Genomic DNA, 24,593 nt, shown 5'->3' with positions numbered 1-24,593 from the left:
ATCTTACTCACGGTGGTGTATAGCAGTATCTAACTCACGGTGGTGTATAGTAGTATCTTACTCGCGGTGGTATATGGCAATATCTTACTCACTGTGGTGAATAGAAGTATCTTACTTACTGTGGTGAATAGCAGTATCTTACTCATGGTGGTGTATAGCTGTATCTTACTCACAGTGGTGTATAGCAGTATCTTACTGTGGTGTATAGCAGTATCTTACTCTCGGTGGTGTATAGCAGTATCTTACGGTGGTGTATAGCAGTATCTTACTCACAGTGGTGAATAGCAGTATCTTACGGTGGTGTATAGCAGTATCTTACTCACGGTGGTGTATAGCAGTATCTTACTACGGTGGTATATAGCAGTATCTAACTCATGGTGGTGTATAGCAGCATCTTACGGTGGTGTATAGCAGTATCTTACGGTGTTATATAGCAGTATCTTTATTGTTTATTAGATATGTACAACTGAGTTTGTGGTGGGCGCGCAACAGTAGAAGGTTTAATCTGTTGGCAAACGTCACAATCAAGAACATAAGCGCGCACTTGTTTATATAAACCAAACCACCAGTAACGTTGTTGTAGCAGAGATATCGTAGCCGACACACCGGCGTGGGCAGACGGCAACCCCTCGTGAGCAGCTAGGATCAGTGCTGGTCTGCAGTCCGCGTTGGGAATAATTCTGTCACCAACGTCGTTAATCCTCACTAATGGGACGTTATCAGGACTTAAATGATAAATGTAATGAGAAGGAAAACCCTTCGGGTAATCACTTCCCTTCTCTGTAGCAGCAATAGCTGCCAAGATGTCATCATCAATCTTACTTTTGGATCTTGTAACTGCTGCCACTAAGTATGTAGCCACTGCCGTTTTTGCTGCCTCGTCAGCCAAGCTGTTGCCGACAGCATGGACACCAAGTCGCTGGTGACCAAGAGTGTGAATAACATTCACGAGAGGGAGACGTTCTTTAAAGTCTGCCACTCGAACCCAAAGCGTTTTATGCTTAATTGTGCCACCTTTCGTGTCTCGATAATCATTCTGAGACCAGAAGTGTAAATTGTCATTGTAGGACTGGACACAGTAGAAGGAGTCACTCACTATAAGAGTAGTGACACGGGGATCAGCAAACTCAAGTGCAAGCACTAGAGCGCGAAGCTCCGCCAATTGCGCGGTACAATCACCTAATGACTGCGTATGCACTGCATCAGACTGGAATTCACCATTTACGAATGTACCTACGACAATTGCGCAAGCCGCTGAGTAAGCGTGCTTCGATCCAATCGCGGGCTGCGCAGACCCGTCAGTGTATATGACACAATGGTATTCTTCGAGCGGGCGCAAAGACAGAGGTGCCGGATGAACGAATTCATACTGCAAGAACTCTTGAGTCTGTAATGAGGCATCAAAGATGTAGGTGACGTCTGGCGACGTCAGTGTTGTGGCCCATTGTATCCACCGAGGATGCAAAGCTTTAGAATTTGGTACACTTGCCTTTGTCACTGCTTCTAAGGCAGGATAGGGTGTTACAACCAGAATCTGTTTCCCATGTGACAGTGCGCGTTCTTTAAGGATCGCCATCTGTACAGCAGTCAGAACTTTTTCGACCGCGGAAAAACGTAATTCAGCAGAGGTGTACAAGTGGGATTTGTACACAATGGGGACTGTATCGCCCTCATTAAACATCAAATACGTGAAACCCACGGCGCCTGGCACTATTCTTATTACCAGGTTAGTGCGGTTATCACGTGTCAGCAAATATTGTGAAGCAAGAAGGTCAGCCTGTAAAGACTGTAAAATTTTAGAATGTTCCAGCTGCCAGCTAGACTTCGAAAATGTGGGTTGTACCAAGGCGTAAAGCGGCTTGATACGCTGGGCATAATCAGGAATGTACGTACGGCCGAAATTCAGAAAGCCCAGCAAAGATTGTAATTTCTTTAGTGTCGTTGGCGCACTCAAGCATGCGCACTTCTCCAGAAAGTGGGGAGCTAACCCCTTTCCTTCATTATTGAGCTCGTAGCCCAAAAACAACACCGTATATTCCGCGATGTGAGACTTCGCAAAATTGAATTTGTAGCCATAGTCAGCAAAACTCACTATAATATTGTCGACTCGAGACAGATGTGGCAACAGCTCATCATCCGTGAGGTAGATATCGTCAACATAGGAGTATGCTTCGGGGTCTATCCTTTCTAAGAGAGAAACCACGCGAGCGGAAAAGACGCCAGGGCTATTTTTGTAGCCCATGGCTAATCTCGTAAACTGTTTTTGTTTGCCGCCCGATGTAAACGCTGTCCACTGGCTACTCAGTGTGGACAGGTTATGGCTAAAAAAGCCATTGGAAATGTCAAGTGTCGTTTTAAACCTCTTACGCACGAGACTGTCGACAAGAGCCGAGCTATGTGTATTTTGTACCGCGCAGGTCCGGCAATGGGAGTTTAGGTGCCGGTAATCCAAAACTAAACGGTACGAGCCGTCAGGCTTCGTTACAGTGAATAAAGGGTTATTCATAGGGGACACACAAGTTTCAATTACACCCTGATATTCCAATTGTTCAAGGATCGCCGCGACGTGGGGTCTAGCTTCACGACGCATGGGATATTGGGGCTGTGGCTGGGGCATGGACCGTAATGGGATCTCATGACAGGGGGACAACCGGTCCCAACCCACCTGAGTACGATACACTGCTGGCGCAAGCGCCAGCGCCCACTCCTCAGCGTACACTTCAGCCTGGTCCTTAGGCACTGTGTGCGCAAAGGACGGGAGGATTACCTCCTCCCCTCTAGGAGCTTCCAAAATGAAGGCTGGGGGCCAATCTGCCTCCGCTAGGAGGATATCATAGGTGGTGGTCAGATTATCCCAAAAGATCCCTTTTATAGTACGCCCCCGCCTGTACAGTGCGCGACACATACTGCACCAACGCCCTATATACTGTTATAAGGGCAGTGTGTAGTACACGCAATTCAGCCACCGTCACCGTGAGGTAACGGGGATGAGGCGTAAATCCGGCTAGTACCGGTCAAGTGGCCCCCGCAATTGATAAAGGGCCCATTCTCGGCGGTATAACCACATGGGGGAGGGCGCCATTAAACCAAATCTGATGTTGCCAAGCAGATATTGGTATCTCCTGTGTCCTATACGGTGCATAGTTAGCAGGCATGGCAGTAGCAGTGTAAGAATGAAAGGTATCGTCATCCCCACTGACTGCCGGAATCGTCACCCAAGAGTAGAATAACTCAAACGGATGAGCCGCATCGGCTCCTACCACAAAGATGACGTCCATGCCCGCGTCCGGCACCCCATACTGCGTCAAATGACGTTTCAGTGCCGCACGGCTATGCGCCGCAATGTCTATCGCCATAAGGACAAGCTACACTTCAAGTATTCAGTAGCACAAGGGTTCAATAACCTTTTTAATGATCAAGCTTGAAGGAACCTATATCAATAGAACTAGGTAGGTTTAAATCCGTCAGACTTGTTATCCGGAAACAAGAATGAGGGTGCTGTGGACTAAATGTAAGCACTACTAAGGCGTTTCAACTCATAGACCAAACGTTAGGTGCGCCATGTTGCAGGGATTCTGCTTATACACAGAACTATGCGTAGAACCCCGGGACCTCAGTGAATTGTGGTGTACCAGACACTCACCTCAGAACCCAGAACCCAGTATCCGGCTAGCATAAGTGTCCCATTCGTTATCCGAGATTTAGCTCGGCGGTCCCAATGAAAAGACAACCCAGAACAAGTGACTCAGTACATACTCAGGAATGGTGGGAATCGGAAATACCTGTTCGTATATTATTCTCACATCAGTCCACAACAATAATCAACAGAGACACGGTGTAAATAAAAAGAGTTTATTTTTATAGACCACGTGTCCTAAGATGCAGTACTTTGGCTAATACAAGCAGACAAATGATTAGAATCAAAACCATCAACATAGTTACAATACCATAGAATATAAAAGGGGTGATCATATTATAATGACAGTGGATACTACCACCTTCCCTTTACTAAGAAGCTAATATTATTATTATGCTAATAGAAGGTCTCTTAGGCTTGAATAGGGGACCCCATACCTCAAAGATCAGCTTAGTGAAATCACATCACAGGAGCATCAGGAGTCTTCTCGCAGGAAGGCTCGTCTTCGGTCTGAATAATAAACATGATGTCTGTGATATTAAAAGCACCAACTTTCAGGTATTTGCAGCTGCGCGTGTGTTATCGCTAAATAGTGGGTCGATCAACCTAGAGTGGAAAACATGCATTGTATAATAATCCAGACTGTTTGTCACACCATGTACAGACCAAGGTCGCTGCGCACAGCTTGGGATGGTAACAACAGATTGCTCTCGTGTGAAGCAAGTCTCGAGTCAGCAGTTTGTTTAAGAAATAACATGTAAACGCAGTGTCGTGCGCAAAAGCAGCAAGATGGCTTTCTAACCTCTAACGTGGTTATGCTAACTTAACAATGTATGTACGTATTCAGAGAGAACTCACTACAGTAGCAGTATCCTCCTCACTGTGGTGAATAGCAGTATCTTACTCACGTTGGTGTAGAGCTGTATCTCTCTCACTGTGGTGAATAGTAGTATCTTACTTACGGTGGTGTATAGCAGTATCTTATGAGTAGCAATGTGTAGCAGTATCTTACGATCAGTGTTGTGTAGCAGCATCTTACATGTGGATGTGTGTAGCAGTATCTTATGAGTAGTGATGTGTTGCAGTGCGATCAGTGATGAGTAGCAGCATCTTACATGTGGAGGCATGTAGCAGTATCTTACTTGCAGTGGTGTATAGCAGTATTTTACAATCAGTGATGTGTAGCAGCATCTTACATGTGGAGGTGTGTAGCAGTATCTTACTTGCGGTGGTGTATAGGAGTATCTTATGAGCAGTGATGTTTAGCAGTATCTTACGAGCAGTGATGTGTAGCGGTATCTTACGAGCAGTGATGTTTAGCAGCATCGTATGCGTGGAGGTGTGTAGCAGTATCTTACAGTGGTGTATAGCCGTATCTTATGAGCAGTGATGTGTAGCAGTATGTTACGAGCAGTGATGTGTAGCAGCATCTTACATGTGGAGGTGTGTAGCCGTATCTTACGAGCAGTGATGTGTAGCAGTATCTTACGAGCAGTGATGTGTAGCAGCATCTTACGAGGAGTGATGTGTAGCAGCATCTCATGCTTGGTGATGTTTCGCTGTATCTCACTCACTGTGGTGTACAGTAGTATTTTATGGGCAGTGATGTGTAGCAGCATCTTACTTATGGAGGTGTGTGACAGTATCTCACTCGCAGTGGTGTATAATAGTATCTTACAAGAAGTGATGTGTAGCAGTATCTTACGAGAAGTGATGTGTAGCAGCATCTTACATGTGGAGGTGTGTAGCCGTATCTTACGAGCAGTGTTGTGTAGCAGCATCTTACGAGCAGTGATGTGTAGCAGCATCTTCCGCTTGGTGATGTTTTGCTGTATCTTACTCACTGTGGTGTACAGTAGTATTTTACGGGCAGTGATGTGTAGCAGCATCTTACTTATGGAGGTGTGTAGCAGTATCTCACTCGCAGTGGTGTATAATAGTATCTTACGAGCAGTGATGGGTAGCAGCATCTTACATGTGGAGGTGTCTAGCCGTATCTTACGAGCAGTGTTGTGTAGCAGCATCTTACGAGCAGTGATTTGTAGCAGCATCTTCCGCTTGGTGATGTTTTGCTGTATCTTACTCACTGTGGTGTACAGTAGTATTTTACGGGCAGTGATGTGTAGCAGTATCTTACGAGCAGTCAAGTGTAGCAGCATCTTACATGTGGAGGTGTGTAACTCTATCTTACTGATGATGGTGTATAGCAGTAGCAGTATCTTACCAGCAGTGATGTGTAGCAGTATCTTACTTGCAATGGTGTATAACGGTATCTTACTCATGGTGGTTCATGGCAGTACCTTACAAGTAGGCCTGGGCGGTAAATTCCGTTCCGCTTGCGGAATTTGCGGAATTTGGGTAATCTTGCGTTCCATGGAGACCGCGGAATTGCCAAAAATTCTGCGATCCGTGGCTTCGTGGAATTTTTTGCTTGTTCGCACTTTCAAAATGCGTGTTCGAGAGATATTTCTCCACGAGCACGCAAACAGTGTTCGCGAACAGGAAAAAAGCATTGCGAACGGGCGGAACAAGCAATTCTGCGTGTTTGCGAAACTTTTGCGTGTTCGTGGAGATTATTTACCGTTTCGCGGAGCTTTGCGTAGCGCGACTACGCAGATTACGCCCACCCCTACTTACAAGTAGTGATGCGTAGCAGTATCTTACGAGTAGTCAAGTGGAGCAGCATCTTACATGTGAAGGTGTTTAACTGTATCTTACTGATGATGGTGTATAGCAGTAACAGTATCTTACGAGTAGTGATGTGTAGCAGTATCTTAAGAGTGTGGTGATGTGCAGCAGCATCTTACTGTGGTGGGTTGGCGATCATGATGCGGCACTGGTCACCCTTGGAGGCACCACGCCCTTGACAAGGAGGTGAGCTGATGGACAGGGTGCAGGAGGGACGGCAGACTCTTGTGGCCTGCTTCTGAGAGACTTTGGCCACGGATGTAAGGCTCATCAATGCAGCTAGCACCCCCCACACAGGGGACGAGCGACGAACCTATGCTGCGCTGCTCGCCCCCCCGGCCATAGCCCCTGCTCCTTTCTTCTGGACCACTGTGGGGATTCCTGGGGCCGCCCTGGGCCTGTGTGGGCCCTTCCGAGCTGCACATCATTGCCAAAGGTGCCGTACATTACTTCTGCGGAAACTAGCCAGATGCCCCTCGCACTGGATCTCAGGGTGCCCCGTGTCCAGTGGGGCCTACAAGCATGTGCAAACCGACAACAAAATGGGCTCCCAGTGGCGACCAGAAGAAATCATCCCAGGCTCCCACACATACAGGGGCACAAATGGGCATTGCATGGTGGACAACACAGGGATCATACCGCAGGCGATCAGGGATTCCCGCGTGGAGCTAGACCAGAAGATAGATGCCATAGCAATAGACATGGGTCTGCTCAAGGCAGATCATCAAAAATTATAGGAGAGAGTGGAAGAGAACGAGTCAGCTATTGCTGCCCTGAGGCTCACGGTTGCTGCTCTGCAGCAACAGGTGAACAATATGCGCAGAAATCTGTGTCTGCTGCAGGACCGGGCGGAAGATGCAGAGGGCCACTCGCATCGTAATAGCATCAGGATAATGGGACTACCAAAAAGTATAGAAGGCCAGTCAGCAGAACTGTTTCAAGAAGACAGGCTACTCAGTGTGGTGCTCCTTAACACACGATCTAAGTTCCTAACAATTGGCAGACCCCACAGGGTGCCTTCCCTCCCGTTACCCTCGAGAACCCTCCACTCGACCAATGGTGGCCCAGTTATTGACCTATCAGGAACTACCAGCGGGCAATCTCCCATGGTCCCTAGGAACTTGATGGCTACAGAATTCACCTTTTCCCTGAGAATACTGCCAAGATACAGAAACAGCTTTTCAGGACCTAAGCAAATGCTTAAGGACCTTGGCATTACCTATAGACTGATCTACCCGGCAAAGCTAGGTGTCACCACACAGGATAAGACTCTTTTCTGTACCTCTACAGACCGTGTGTGGTCATGGCTGGAAGGTCAGGGACATGATATATATCACACACGTGGAGAATGAGGTCATGGGCAACCTGTGAACAAAGGCATGGATGGAGATGTATGCAGCCACCTCCGGGGCCCCTACATAGTTGCTGGTGGAGGAGGAGTATGCGACAGTGGTTCCTGGCATATAGGCTCAGAGGGAGCCCTCCATTATGTTTGTGACCAGCAACTCCGAAGCAGCTGAGGGAAACTCAGATACGACATCAACCAGGAGGCAAGTGTCCCCATCGCGGGCCCCCACATCGCCACTGGAACTGCAGATGACTTGCTATATTGTCTTTGGGACTGCCACGAGCGAATGCGATGGCCCGCTTTCCATGTGATACATGATCGATCGGCTGACCTAGGGGCACAACCCTATCCTAATGGTGGTGGTGAAATGTATTCCGAATATGTTTGCTCTGGACTCTACCCCTCCCCCCGCAGAACCCAGCAGCTGTGCAAATACTTAGGGGCAGATTTATGTTCCCTGGCGCATCCCTGCAAATCAGCATGGATGCACCAGGGAGGATGCGTCACAAAAGTTTACCCTTGCGCCACAATAGGTGCGCCGCATTTACAATGCAGCGCATCGTGGCGCAAGGATAAACAGATGCGTGACGCATCTGATGGCGGAAGGTTGGCGCATTGCTGGAGTTGCGTCGCAAGCGCGACGCAGTTCCAGCAAGGCTCGGGGGTGCCCTATCGTTACAATGCTGCGGCAATCCTTACGCCTGCTTCAAGCAGGCGCAGGGTTTTGACGCAGCATGGCCGGAAAAGTGACTGAGTGAAATCTTGTAGATTTCACTCAGCCACTTTTCGGAGGCGTTCCTGCGCCGGAACGCCCCCCCCTGTGCAGGTACGCCCACATGTGGCGCAAGCTTTACAACGTGACGCATCTCCCTAGATGCGTCACGTTGTAAATGGGGCGCAAGATGGCGCAGGGTTTACGCCGCCGCTGCATTACAAAAGTGACGCAACGGCGGCGTAAAAGTGGCGCAACTCCGTTATAAATCTGCCCCTTAATGTTTATATTTGCACTGTTATTCTTGTTTGTGTTTGCACTAGTTTGATTGGACGAGGTATGTTAAACCTTTCACGGGAAAGTTGGGACACTCACACACAAACTGATTACACACACGCCCACAAGATCCATCAGCAAAACACCCAACAGGAAGGGCCACCTCCTTTCTACTTTCCTACTCCACACCCAATCCACATATAGCTCCATGATAAACACACTATTCTATGAACAAAATGCTATGTTATGGGGATTTGTAAAGTGTAACCAATCACCCGCAAAAGTATCGAGTCGAAGTAGGGCGAGGGCCCGAGAAAGGCGGACAGATGAAATCATGCCAGTGTTTCTGAAAGAGCCAGGTCTTGAGTGTCTTTCAGATGTCTATGAGGGAGGGGCCAGTTCTGAGGTGTTCCTAGCGGTCGTTCCAGGCTTTGGCTGCGATTTGTGAGAAGGATCATTCCCCATATCTGGTCTTTTTGATGAAAGGGGTGCATGCGGAAGCCTGGGAGGCCAATCGAAGGTATCTGGTGGGTTGGTAGAAGTTGAGGCAGGGGTTATGCTGGTCCAATTTTGTGGAGGGCTTTGTAGGCGTATCTGAGCAGCTTGAATATGCATCTTTACTGGACTGGGAGCCGGTGGAGTGCGTTGAGGTGCAATGAGATGCGGGCGTTTCATGAGATTTACAAAATGAGTTCGGCAGAGGCATTCTGGGAGGTTTGGAGTTGATGTGGAACACAGGCTGGGATTTCAGCGTAGAGGGTGTTTACGTAGTCAAGTCTAATTGTGATTAGAGCCTGGGCAACCGTTTGGCTGGTGTTCATCGGGATCCATATAAAAATATTCGCATTTGCAGGATGAGGAGACAGTGTTGATCTGTTTATTCATGGTGAGGTTGGTATCCAGGATGATCCGGAGGTTCTTGGCATAAAGAGAAGGGGTGGGAGGGAGACCCAGATCAGAGGACCACCATAAGGCATCCCAGGGGGAGTGGTTATTTCCAAAAATCAGGGCTTTGTTTTTTTCTGTGTTGTGCTGCAGGTAGTTGTTCCTCATCCATGATGCGATGACGCTCAGGCAGTTGGCGAACTTGGTTCTGTCGGTGCTGAATCTGCCTGTTAGGTAGAGAATGAGCTGGTTGCCGTCAGTTTATGAGACGATGCTGATGCCATGCAACCTGACGATGTCTGAGAGGACTGCCATGTATACGTTGAAGAGCGTATGTGCAGTAGCGGCTGCTACTGGCCTGGGTGGTGGGGTGGGGATACAAAAAAAGAAAACATAAACAAACAAACAAAAACACTTACCTCAAACATCCGCCTCCTCTCCTTAGGCCTTCGTCCCTCTGACATCATCCTGCACTCCCGGCCAGCAGCAAGAAGCACTAGCACTCCTAGCCTCCCCATAGCCAATCACAAAGCTGCATTGCAGCGTTGTGATTGGTCTGAAGTTCAGGGATCGGCGCTTAGATGGGGACTGGGAGGTTTTGCATGTTTCTCACCAGGCTGTGTAATGCAGCCAGGTGGGGGACATGCAAAGTGGGTAGGACTAAGAGGGCCGTCCAAGCAGTCCTGTACCCTTCAGGATTAACAAACACTACTCTCCGTACTCTGCCAGCCCCGCCCGAGAGCCGCTGAAGTATACAGGAGAAATAAAATGATAATAACAATAGTTATTATCATGTTATTGTTCTGTTTGTTCAGTTGGGCGAGGCTCCTCCGCCTTAGTGAAGGAGCCGTCACTGCGTATGTGTGGAAGAGTTTGGGGTGAGGGACGAGCCTTGAGGAACCCTGCAGATGAGACTTTGGATTCTGAGGTGTAGGGTGGGAGTATCACTCATTGTGTTCTTCCCGTGAGGAAGGAGGATGTCCACTGAAGGGCTGGCCTGTGGATGCCTAGGAGGTGAAGGCTTCTTTTGAGTGCGCTGTGGGAGACAGTGTTGAAGGCTGCTGAGAGGTTGAGGAGGATGAGGGCAGCTGTTTCTCGTCGGGGAGGATGCTTCTGATGTCATCAATGGGCGTGATGGGGCTGTTACTCGTCGGGAAGGATGCTTCTGATGTCATCGATGGTCGTGATGGGGCTGTTACTCGTCGGGGAGGATGCTTCTGATGTCATCGATGGGCGTGATGGGGCTGTTTCTCGTCCGGGTGGATGCTTCTGATGTCATCGATGGGCGTGATGGGGCTGTTTCTTGTCGGGGAGGATGCTTCTGATGTCATCGATGGGCGTGATGGGGCTGTTTCTCGTCGGGAAGGATGCTTCTGTCATCGATGGTCGTGATGGGGTTGTTACTCGTCGGGGAGGATGCTTCTGATGTCAGCGATGGGCGTGATGGGGCTGTTACTCGTCGGGAAGGATGCTTCTGATGTCATCGATGGTCGTGATGGGGCTGTTACGCGTCGGGGAGGATGCTTCTGATGTCATCGATGGTCGTGATGGGGCTGTTTCTCGTCGGGGAGGATGCTTCTGATGTCATCGATGGGCGTGATGGGGCTGTTACTCGTCGGGAAGGATGCCTCTGATGTCATCGATGGGCGTGATGGGGCTGTTTCAGTGCTGTGGTGGGCGTGGAAGCCTGATTGAGATCTGTCGAGGCATTGGTGGCTCTCCAGGTGGTCAGAGAGTTGAATGTTGATGGCTTTCTCCATAACCTTTGCAGGGAAGGGTAGGAATACAACTTCACATCATTGGACATTAGGCATCTGGGTTCCCCAGTAAAATGCCACACGGTGTACCCCTTTTTCCACTGAATACAAATAGCCTTCCTTCAAGAGACACACATGACTGAATCAGGCTGTACCAAGCTATCGAGCAGATGCTGCTGGCAATTATAAGGCTCTGGTTATTCAGCGTATGCCAGGGGCATATTAATATGGGTCGCACCTGAGGTCCCGCCCACCGTATCGGATACAATCATTGACCCAGACGGTAGGTACATAATAGCGGATGCCGCTCTCAATGGGAGATCCTTCTCCGTTGTGCTCATACGTCTCTAATATCAAACAAGTACACTTCCAAGACGCCGTGCCCCTGTACCTTCACTGACCCAATGATACGCATAGGCTACAGGCAGGAAACTAGAACCTTCTAGATCAAAGGCGCTCTCTACTATGTCCGTCTGCGAATGTTAAATGAAAGGCGCTCTCTACTATGTCCCTCTGTGAATGCTAGATCCATGGAGCTCTCCTATGTCCCTCTGTGTAGATCCATGGAGGCGCGCCTAAGGCAAGCCCGTCTGCGCCCGTCCGCGCCTGGCCCGCGCTCAGCGCCCGAACCCCTGGCCCCCGCGCCCCCCGCCTGACCTACGACTCTGCCACCCTCGTCAACCTCAACCCCGGCCGCACTACCGCGCCCACCCTAAACGGACCCACGGACCCTTCACCTGCAACAACTGTCACTTCACCTGCCCACGGACCAACACCGCTCCCGTCAAGAACAACTCCCCCGGAAGCAATCTCCACTGCATCCTGGTCAACACCCGATCCATCCACAGGCACGCCATCGAACTGTAGAACCTCATCAACTCTACGAACCCGGACATCGCCTTCCTCACCGAGACCTGGATGAATCCCTCCACGGCACCCGACATCGCCATAGCCATCCCCGACAGCTACAAAATCATCTGGAAAGACCGCACCAACCGTGTAGGAAGGTGGATATCTGACTATGGTTACCCCCAAATTTTTGCCTAGTGTCTAGCTGGTTTTTCGACTTAGTTGGCCTGAGACCCTGCCATTCAGGATCTCAGCCTGGCTGTTCTCTCTTTAAAATGGACTCCATGTACCCTAGGTACATACCCAATTGGTTGGATCACCCTGTGAGCCCCTGTACCAGTGTACACTAGGTACCCAGGGCATTGGTGTATCTAAGGCCTGCCAGGGGCTGAAGCATGTATTATGCCACCCCAGGCTTGGCCTAACAAATTTGACACAACTGGCTGATCACTCAGCTGGGGTAAGTTGGTGTAACCACCTCTTACTTAGGGGTAGTATACCTATACCTAACCTTAAATGGGACACATGTTAACCTATAAGTCACTCCTATGGCAGGCCTTAACAATCCTGAAGGCAGAGTGCTTGGTTCCATGTGAGATGGTGCTCTGGCATGAGCTGAGCCTGTCTGCAGTGGTCGGAACCACTTCCTTCTACTGTTTCCAGATATCGTCATACCATATACTCTTAAGTGCATTATGAACCTCGCGGTTAAATGCTAACTTTGGTTTGGCTTTATCAAAACATGTCGAGTAAGGTGTCATACGAATTGGAATACTAACCCCTCGCCAATTCTGGCGACGGGGTTAGCATTCCACCCTTCTAGAGGGACACGACATGTACAGTACCTGAAACCCGGGTAAAATCAGACATAGCCTCAGCTCCACAAAATGGATGCTGCCACCACAGACACAAGTCTGCCCTCCTGCTGCTGGGAGTCCTTCCAGCTTGGGAGGTGTGGACAAAGGGTTTCCTGCCAGGGGAGGTGCGTGCACCACCCCCGACAGGATTTTGTGTATTGGTCAGGTAGGGCTTGAAACAAACCAGACATGCCTGAGGCTCACGAGGAGCCTCGGTGCATATGCCAGTTCAAACCGGTCCTGGGGCACACCAGTTCTGGGTCTGGGGCGTGCTGGACAAAGGATTGGGGGTGTAACCACCCCCCTTCCTGGTCCCACCCTTAGGGAGGGACCTAGCAGGTAGTCTGGCCCCTAGAATCCGCTTAAAGGTAGGAGCTGTGTCCTAAGACTTCAGACATCCTGGAATCAACTTGAAACTAAGAAGAAGACGGGAACTTCGATGCTCTGCCGCACAGAGGACTGAAGCCAATCTCCCCTGTGGTCAGGGAGTGACCACCTTGCTAACGCAAGCACCATCCAGCGAATCAACGTCTGCTTTGCCGCCGCCTCCCGCTGGAGCCCGAGCCCAGAGACTGACAAGACCTAGACCTCCAGACCTCTCACCGCCCGATCCACAGTCCCTGAAAAGAGGAGACCCGTGGAGGCACCGAGACACGTGGAGCCAGCCATCTTGGAACGACTACGACAAGCTGACAAGTGCAACAACCGAGGCTCCCTCCAAGTTATGCTTTGGGATCTGAGAAGCCCAACATCCGAGCAGCATCTGCACCAAAGGTGAGCCCTCCAGCATCTCCACGATCTGCGTGGGGCCCTTCTGCATTTTGCCACTCGACGCGCCTAACCGGTTGCTGGCCCGCTGGCTAGTGGCCATCTTGGCGATGAACTTCACAAAATACACCACTGATCTGGTTGCTCCAGACTGGCCCTTGCTCCCCTCCAAAGGAGCAGTCCCTCTGACCTTGCTGGTCAGAAACATCAGCTTATTTCCTTTCCTACAACAATTGCTTTTGCCAAGGCTTGTTTGCTTCGATCAAGTCGCCGACATCGCTGACAGCGAGAGCCTGCGTGGGACAGCTCGTGAACTGACTCCTGGACGTCGTCGACCTTCAGGGACCACGTGGCTGCAGAGACAAGCTACACCTTTCTTCCTGTTTGCACCCGACATCGTCTGGTACCCACCTGGTGCCACGCTGGTCACTGGCTAGTGACTGTGAACACTGTCCCCTCTGCTTACAGGTCTTCAACATCCCCGATCCACCCTTGGATCCACTGCATCTCTTCCCGACCGACCGCCTGCAGCATCTTTATCCACAGGCTCCATTGAACAGATAGAAGAAACCCGACGCACTTCGACGCCTATGCACCCGCTTCCTGTGGGTGAGGTAAAGCTGGCACTCCGGTGCCCAAGTGTAGAGAATCATCTCTAGTGTCTGTGTTTCCAATCTTAAGTTCCTAGGTCATCCGGAAGATCCTCTTTGCAGTAACTTTGTACTGTTTACGCACCCATTGAAACCTATGGGAGCCCGCGTGTGACTATTTGCTCTGCACACGCAACCCGTGGACCTCCTGGTCACTAACTGAAGTTAGCTCCTTGTAGGCCCAGCGATTCTAGAGGCCCTAGGCCTTTTCCCTTTTCTGTTCGTGGTACTTATACCACTATTTTAGTATATGGTTTGAGTGGCCACCAGGGCCTATCCATATAACGTGCAACTTCTGTGTATTCTACTGTAATCTTGTTTGACGATTTGTGCTCCTGTGCTCATAAAGAGACTAGGGGTTACTTTGAGAAATAAATACATATATATTTTGAATATATATCTGTGTGGTGTCCTTTCATTGGTATAAAAGGGGGTTACTTTTGGTAAAACAGCTGGCTTAACACGTTTCACGAGTTTAGCCTCAAAGACTGCTTAGCCTACGCTACCACTAGGGCAGCTAGTCCGAAAAGGTTGACTTACAACCACACCATAAGGGTTGCTTGGCATGGTACAAGGTGGTCACTTTAACTAGTGAACATCATATACCAGGCCAACTTCTCACATTGGTGGCAGCGGTGGAATTTGAGCTTGCTGTGTTTTACCATTGTAATCTCTTGGTTACCAATTGAAAGATCACATAGGTACCTGTAGGTACATATAAAACAAGATTAGATATACTTAAGTTCTACTGAACTTAGTTGTTGTAGAGCAAAGGGAGTAGCACACCCTGACTACAACTACTAGATAGGTTTAGTAGGTAAACCCAAGTGTAGGTAGATTGCAACACATCCACCCACACTTAAGAGCAATGGCTGGGGCAGAGGGGTCCAAGGTACCCATCTCTGTTGAGAGTGACCCCCAGAGGGCACCATCCATCTTTGCTACCCTAAATCAGAATGAGCTCAGGCATTTGGCAACTCTTAGAGGCCTTAAACAGCCCAAGAACCCTACCTCTGCAGAGCTCAAAGAACTCTTACAGAATGATGAAAATCAAAGAGAGCTCGAGAAAGCTTCCCAGTTAGCCCCCTTAGGGACAGGAACAGGAGGCCCCCCTTCTGAAGATGCCACTGAGGTACCCCCTTCCAATAGCCATCCCTTAGATGAACACCATACTACAGAGGAGGAAAGTGATGGGGATACAGATGTGAGTGAGGATGAAGGGAGAACTAGCCCAGTGCCAAGTGTTATACTTGGCCCAGCTAAACTAAGGCTATTGGGGACTGACAGTGGGTTCCTCCCATTGAATCTCCCCAGTGGACTTAACCAGGGGTCTGGGAGGCAAAGGAATCGCTCAGGCGAATCCAATGCTTCTCATGGCTCTAGAGGCTCTCAAGGTCACTCCAGAAGGAGACTGACCACCCCTCAGAGGAGGGAACATGAGGCCAGAATGCAGGAAGCCCAGCTGAGGATCAGGAAGCAGGAGCTAGAAGTAGCCCTGATGGAAGAAAAACTGAACAAGGCTAGGCAACCTAGAGAGAGTGGGTCTATACCCACTGGTGGCAGCATTGTCCCTAAGGACAAAGATAGGGTCTTTGATAATAGGAACCTGTCTAAGGTTGTGCCCCCCTACAAAAGTGGGGATGATATCCACAAATGGATAACTGCTCTTGAGAGAGCCTGCAAAGTACAGCAGGTTCCTGAAGACCAGTGGGCAGCAATCCTCTGGCTCTCCTTTGAAGGAAGAGGCAGAGACAGACTCCTCACTGTTAGAGAAGAGGATGTCAAAAACTACAGAGTCCTGAAGAGTGTCCTAGTTGATGGGTTAGGCTTAACCACTGAACAGTACAGGTTAATGTTCAGAGACACCCAGAAGACACAGACTCAGGACTGGTCTGAATATGTGGAATGTGCAACTAAGGCTTTGGAGGGTTGGTTGCTGGGAAGTAAGGTATCTGATTTTACAGGATTGTATAATTTGATGATGAGAGAGCAGATTTTAAGTAATTGTCAAAACCAGCTTCTCCATCAACACCTGGTAGACTCAGATTTGACCTCTCCCCAAGAATTGGGAAAGAGGGCAGATAAATGGGTCAGGACCAGGATCAGGCCTAAAAACCAGGGTGGTGACCAAAAGAAAGATACCACCAAGCCTCAAGAGAAGGGTGGGGATAAAGCAAAAGAGAAATCTTCCTCAGGGCCCCAAAACTCCACACAGGGTGGTGGGTCCCAAGCTCCCTCCTCTACCACAGCTAAAAAGCCTTACTGCCATGAGTGTAAAACTCCTGGGCATTGGAAAACTGACAGCAGTTGCCCAAGGGCTAAAAACAAAACTGTTCCTCCAATTACTCCTGTCACACCACCTATTACTGTCAGCAGTAATCCCCCAGGTGGTGGGAGTGCCCCCAGAAATCTGGGTGGGTTTACTTGGGGAACACAGGGGGACCCTGGCTTAGACAATTCCCCTGCAGCAACTACTCTTGTCTGTGATGGTGGCATGGGGTTTGCCAACTTTACTGCCTGTCCCAACACTTTGGGTAGGTACAGACAGGAGCCCTACATCAATGGTACCAAAGCTGAGGCCTACAGAGACACTGGAGCTAGCATCACAATGGTGGCCCATTGGCTAGTTCCCTCTGAGCAGCTTTTGCCTGGTTGCTCCTACCAGGTAACTAACATTGATGGCAAAAAGAACAGTCATCCCTTGGCAGAGGTGTGTCTCAGCTGGGGAGGTGTCACTGGCCCTAAAAGGGTGGCAGTGTCCCCAACCTTGCCTGTAGACTGCTTACTGGGGAATGACTTAGAACTCTCAGCTTGGTCTGGAGTTGAACAAAACACCCATTCTAAAATGGTAGGCCTTTCAAAAAAGGGTAGTGGGGTTGTGCCAATCACAACCCCTGTCCAAGCAGATTTCCTCCCTGAAAAGGTTGGAAGGGCAGTGGTAGCCACAGCCCAGGCACAGACAGACTTCCCTGTAGAGACTGGCAGAGCTGTGACAGTCACAGCTCAAACACAAACTGAGTGCCCCCCTGAAAAGGTTGGCAAGGCTGTAATGGTCTCAGCCTATACTCAGACTGACATAGGTGTAGTGAAGCCTGAAACTATGGATCACTCCACACAAACAGAGAATAGTGGGGAGGAAGAAAAGTCTCCCTCTCCCCAGACATTAGGAAAAGGTCAGCCTCCTCAGGGAGCTGACCTTACCCCTTGTGAAGGAACTGCCCCAGAGGTAGCCAGGCCTGGCCTGGCAGAGCCTCTGATGTCAGTGGCCCCTTCCAAGGTGGGACCCAGTCTGGTGCAGGTAGCCTGCCTCTCTCTACCCTGCCTCAGTCAGCCCAGGGCTGCAGAGGTCAGGGAGGCCAGTGGACCCCCAGAGGGCCCCTGTCCACATGAACCCCCCCCATCAAAAGAATGAGGATTGCCTGGCTAGTAGCCCTAGTCAGGTGATGGGTAAAAACATTCCTGAGGGATCCCCTTCACAGGTAGTTAGGGACCTCCCCCAGAGGGATTCTGTTGGTCACAGGCAAACATGGGACCTTAGGGCCCCAAACCTGACCTGTCCCTCCAGTAAGCCCACAAAAGGGACCCAGCCTCCAGCTTTAGGTAGCCAGAGGCTGACCCTGAGAGCACAGTGCAACTCAGTGAAAGAAAGAAAGGCATCCATGGTGGAGGATGATTGGAGGAAGCTGAGGCCTCACTTTGAGGACACTCACTTCAGTACTCCATCTCAACACCAGCCTTTTACTTTGCCAAGACACACCAAAGGTAGAGATTCCCTATGGTGGAGACCCTCTGATACCCTTAGGGTGAGGGATTGCTTAGTGGACCATGAGACAGGGGGTAACCATGCCAGTGCTGGTTCCTCCTTATATGGCCACTTGGGCAATATAGGCTTACCTGGTCAAGGTCAGCCTTATCTCCCTTCGTTTGGGGGGGGGGGGGGTTGTGTAGGAAGGTGGATATCTGACTATGGTTACCCCCAAATTTTTGCCTAGTGTCTAGCTGGTTTTTCGACTTAGTTGGCCTGAGACCCTGCCATTCAGGATCTCAGCCTGGCTGTTCTCTCTTTAAAATGGACTCCGTGTACCCTAGGTACATACCCAATTGGTTGGATCACCCTGTGAGCCCCTGTACCAGTGTACACTAGGTACCCAGGGCATTGGTGTATCTAAGGCCTGCCAGGGGCTGAAGCATGTATTATGCCACCCCAGGCTTGGCCTAACAAATTTGACACAACTGGCTGATCACTCAGCTGGGGTAAGTTGGTGTAACCACCTCTTACTTAGGTGTAGTATACCTATACCTAACCTTAAATGGGACACATGTTAACCTATAAGTCACTCCTATGGCAGGCCTTAACAATCCTGAAGGCAGAGTGCTTGGTTCCATGTGAGATGGTGCTCTGGCATGAGCTGAGCCTGTCTGCAGTGGTCGGAACCACTTCCTTCTACTGTTTCCAGATATCGTCATACCATATACTCTTAAGTGCATTATGAACCTCGCGGTTAAATGCTAACTTTGGTTTGGCTTTATCAAAACATGTCGAGTAAGGTGTCATACGAATTGGAATACTAACCCCTCGCCAATTCTGGCGACGGGGTTAGCATTCCACCCTTCTAGAGGGACACGACATGTACAGTACCTGAAACCCGGGTAAAATCAGACATAGCCTCAGCTCCACAAAATGGATGCTGCCACCATAGACACAAGTCTGCCCTCCTGCTGCTGGGAGTCCTTCCAGCTTGGGAGGTGTGGAAAAAGGGTTTCCTGCCAGGGGAGGTGCGTGCACCACCCCAGACAGGATTTTGTGTATTGGTCAGGTAGGGCTTGAAAGAAACCAGACATGCCTGAGGCTCACGAGGAGCCTCGGTGCATATGCCAGTTCAAACCGGTCCTGGGGCACACCAGTCCCGGGCCTGGGGCGAGCTGGACAAAGGATTGGGGGTGTAACCACCCCCCTTCCTGGTCCCACCCTTAGGGAGGGACCTAGCAGGTAGTCCGGCCCCTAGAATCCGCTTAAAGGTAGGAGCTGTGTCCTAAGACTTCAGACATCCTGGAATCAACTTGAAACTAAGAAGAAGACGGGAACTTCGATGCTCTGCCGCACAGAGGACTGAAGCCAATCTCCCCTGTGGTCAGGGAGTGACCACCTTGCTAACGCAAGCACCATCCAGCGAATCAACGTCTGCTTTGCCGCCGCCTCCCGCCGGAGCCCGAGCCCAGAGACTGACAAGACCTAGACCTCCAGACCTCTCACCGCCCGATCCACAGTCCCTGAAAAGAGGAGACCCGTGGAGGCACCGAGACACGTGGAGCCAGCCATCTTGGAACGACTACGACAAGCTGACAAGTGCAACAACCGAGGCTTTCTCCAAATTGTGCTTTGGGATCTGAGAAGCCCAACATCCGAGCAGCATCTGCACCAAAGGTGAGCCCTCCAGCATCTCCACGATCTGCGTGGGGCCCTTCTGCATTTTGTCACTCGACGCGCCTAACCGGTTGCTGGCCCGCTGGCTAGTGGCCATCTTGGCGACGAACTTCACGAAATACACCACTGGTCTGGTTGCTCCAGACTGGCCCTTGCTCCCCTCCAAAGGAGCAGTCCCTCTGACCTTGCTGGTCAGAACCATCAGCTTATTTCCTTTCCTACAACAATTGCTTTTGCCAAGGCTTGTTTGCTTCGATCAAGTCGCCGACACCGCCGTCAGCGAGAGCCTGCGTAGGACAGCTCGTGAACCGACTCCTGGACGTCGTCAACCTTCAGGGACCACGTGGCTGCAGAGACAAGCTACACCTTTCTTCCTGTTTGCACCCGACATCGCCTGGTACCCACCTGGTGCCACGCTGGTCACTGGCTAGTGACTGTGAACACTGTTCCCTCTGCTTACAGGTCTTCAACATCCCTGATCCACCCTTGGATCCACTGCATCTCTTCCCGACCGACCGCCTGCAGCATCTTTATCCACAGGCTCCATTGAACAGATAGAAGAAACCCGACGCACTTCGACGCCTATGCACCCGCTTCCTGTGGGTGAGGTAAAGCTGGCACTCCGGTGCCCAAGTGTAGAGAATCATCTCTAGTGTCTGTGTTTCCAATCTTAAGTTCCTAGGTCATCCGGAAGATCCTCTTTGCAGTAACTTTGTACTTTTTACGCACCCATTGAAACCTATGGGAGCCCGCGTGTGACTATTTGCTCTGCACACGCAACCCGTGGACCTCCTGGTCACTAACTGAAGTTAGCTCCTTGTAGGCCCAGCGATTCTAGAGGCCCTAGGCCTTTTCCCTTTTCTGTTCGTGGTACTTATACCACTATTTTAGTATATGGTTTGAGTGGCCACCAGGGCCTATCCATATAACGTGCAACTTCGGTGTATTCTACTGTAATCTTGTTTGACGATTTGTGCTCCTGTGCTCATAAAGAGACTAGGGTTTACTTTGAGAAATAAATACATATATATTTTGAATATATATCTGTGTGGTGTCCTTTCATTGGTATAAAAGGGGGTTACTTTTGGTAAAACAGCTTGCTTAACACGTTTCACGAGTTTAGCCTCAAAGACTGCTTAGCCTACGCTACCACTAGGGCAGCTGGTCCGAAAAGGTTGACTTACAACCACACCATAAGGGTTGCTTGGCATGGTACAAGGTGGTCACTTTAACTAGTGAACATCATATACCAGGCCAACTTCTCACAAACCGCATCGGAGGAGGCATCGCCATCGCACACAAAAACTCCATCCGCATCTCAACCAACACCGACAACTCACTCCCCGACGCCGAACATCTCCACTTCACGATCCACAGCGACCCCAAGACCACCCTCAGAGGCACCCTCATGTACAGACCACCAGGACCCCGCACCAAGTTCAGCGAAGACATCGCAGACTTCGTCACCTCTCACGCACTCTCGTCCACCGACTACATCCTCCTAGGAGACCTCAACTTTTACCTGGAGAACCTCACCGACAACAACACCACCGCCTTACTGGACAACCTCACCAACCTGGGACTGAATCAGCTAGTCAACACACCCACCCACTACGCCGGACACACGCTCGACCCCATCTTCTCCTCCAGCAAACACATCACCTTCAGCCACACCACCGAACTCACCTCGTCGGACCACAGCTGCGTCCACTTCATCTTCAAGAAGACCACTGTGCACCACCACACCCAGCAACCACCAAGAAGACACTGGACTCGTATCACCACGGATCACCTCGCATCAACCCTCTCCCAGAACCGACCCACCAGCACCACCGACCCAAACGAACCCGCCAACAACCTCACCAACTGGATCTCTGACTGCGCCGACCTCCTGGCCCCCCTGAAAACTCAAGCCAGCACCAACAACCACAAGAAAAACTCCTGGTTCACCCCCGACCTCAAGGACTCCGAGAAAGAATGCCGCGCCCGCGAGAAGACGTGGCGCCTCAACCAGACCGAAGAGAACATGTCAGCTCTCAAGGACGCCAACCGCCAACACCACCAACACCTCCGCGCCGCACGAAAAACAGCCTACCGGAACAGACTTGACAACAACGCCCACAACAGCAATGAACTATTTGGCATCGTCAAAGAGCTCTCCAACCCGGACGCAGAAAACAACTCCATCCCCCCATCACAGGACCTCTGCGACTCCCTCGCGACCTTCTTCCACCACAAGATCACCGACATATACAACAGCTTCCCGACCACCGACACGAACCCCCCCCCCGGAACCCGCTACCGACATCACCACCATCCTCACCTGGAGCCCAACCACCACCGAGGAGACCACCCGCGTCATGAACTCGATCCACTCCGGATCCCCATCGGACCCCTGCCCGCACCACATCTACAACAAAGCCGATGACATCATCGCACCGCACCTCCGAGATGTCATCAACGCCTCCCTCACCACCGCCACCTTCCCGGAGAGCTGGAAACACGCAGAGCTCAACGCCCTCTTAAAGAAACCCACAGCAGACCCCACCGAACTCAAAAACTTCCGACCCATCTCTCTCCTGCCGTTCCCCGCCAAAGTGATTGAGAAAATTGTCAACACTCAACTCTCCAACGCCCTGGAAACCAATGACTCCCTCGACCCCACACAGTTCGGTTTCAGGACCAACCACAGCACCGAAACCGCCCTCATCGCAGCCACGGACGACATCAGAGCCCTGACCGACAAGGGTGAGACCGTGGCCCTCATACTCCTGGACCTCTCCACAGCCTTCGACACGGTCTGCCACCGCACCCTGATACGACGCCTCAGCAACGCCGGCATCAGAGGCAAGGCCCTCGAATGGATCATCTCCTTCCTCTCCGGAAGGACTCAGAGAGTCCGCCTGCCCCCCTTCAGATCCACAGCCACGGAGATCATCTGCGGCGTACCTCAAGGAACCTCCCTCAGCCCCACTCTCTTCAACATCTACATGACCCCCCTGGCGAACTTCGCACGCAAACACGGACCGGACCTTATATCATACGCCGACGACACCCAGCTCATCTTATCACTCACAAACAACCCCACCTCAGCTAGGACCAGACTTCATGAAGGAATGAAGGAAGTGGCGAACTGGATGACAGACAGCCGCCTGAAACTGAACGCCGACAAGACGGAGGTCCTCATCCTCGGCCCCACCGCATGGGACGACTCCTGGTGGCCCCCCGCCCTAGGCAGCACTCCCCAACCCACCGACCACGCACGCAACCTCGGCTTCATCCTGGACTCATCCCTCACCATGACCAGACAGGTGAACTCGGTGACCTCAGCATGCTTCAACACCCTCCGCATGCTCCGCAAGATCTTCCGCTGGATCCCCACCGACACCAGAAAGACCGTCACCCACGCCCTCGTCACCAGTCGCTTGGACTACGGGAACACCTTGTACGCGGGCATCACCACCAAGCTGCTGAGGAAACTCCAACGGATCCAGAACGCTGCCGCAAGACTCATCCTGGACATCCCTCGCCACCACCACATCTCAGGACACCTGAAAAAACTCCATTGGCTCCCCGTCAACAAGAGGATCACCTTCCGACTCCTCACCCACGCACACAAATCCCTTCACAACCTCGGACCCAAACTCATCAACAACCGCGTCTCCTTCTACACTCCTCCGCGCACTCTTCGATCCGCCGGACAGGCCCTGGCAGCCGTACCCCGCATCCGCAAAGCCACCGCCGGAGGAAGATCCTTCTCTTTCCTGGCAGCGAAGACCTGGAACTCTCTGCCCAGCCACCTTCGCGCCATACCTGAACACCTCTCCTTCAGAAGGCAGCTCAAGACCTGGCTCTTCTGTCGTAAATTAAGGCAGAATGTGATTAAGCATTTACTGAAAACATTAGTGTTTCCCTTTTATCGTGTTTTCCTCATATGTTGGCCGAAGTCCGGACTCCATTTTGTATTGACATGCTGCCACGTGTTCACCACGAGGAGAGTCCGACTTCTGTGTTAGTTGCTCTTGTAATCTGCCTAGCAACAGTTATAAATAGCTCCCTCCTGTCCATCTGGCGCATGCCCAGACTTGACCACATCTGTTATAATTAGCTTTGCTTGACCATGTGTTTTCGCGGGCTCAAGGAGTGTGTTAGCTCCGCCCATGTATTGATTTAGAATCGAGAATGACCCTAAATGGTAATGTTCTTCGACTTCATGTACTATCCACCCACTCATGAGCCCCTCTGTTGTGTATAAAAGGGGACTGTGTACGCAAGTTCTGTGTGCTACTCCTTGCAATACTGAAGAGTGTTGTGTGGATTGTAGGACCACCCTTAAGGGTTAATAAACATTGTTTTTGTACTTTGCAGTTTCCGTGCCAACTTCCTTATAGATTTCGTTACAGAAGAGCGAACCCTTGTCTCTTGCGGGCCTATCTGGGCTTGTATTCGTCAATTGGCGCCCGTCACGTGGGGCTCATCGGCGACTCGGATGCTCGAAGGACTGGTCGCGACGAAGGTGAGGAGTTTGGCCGGGGACGTGATCACTGCCAGCGGCGTCTTAGCCTTGGCATCCCGAGGTTTTTCTTCCTTCCCTTCCGAGCTGACCATCTGGGTGGCGCCGGTCATCGACTGAGACCTCTTCTGTCGGTCCTGCCGTGAGAGCCGTTTGGGCGATTGTGGAGCTTGGCAGTTGGAACCTGGACTCTTGATTGGTAAGAACCGTTGTACGGTACTTGCTCCG

The sequence above is a fragment of the Triturus cristatus genome, chromosome 8, assembly GCF_964204655.1.
Source record: "Triturus cristatus chromosome 8, aTriCri1.1, whole genome shotgun sequence".
Lineage (NCBI taxonomy): Eukaryota > Metazoa > Chordata > Amphibia > Caudata > Salamandridae > Triturus > Triturus cristatus.
This window is presented reverse-complemented; position numbering follows the sequence as displayed.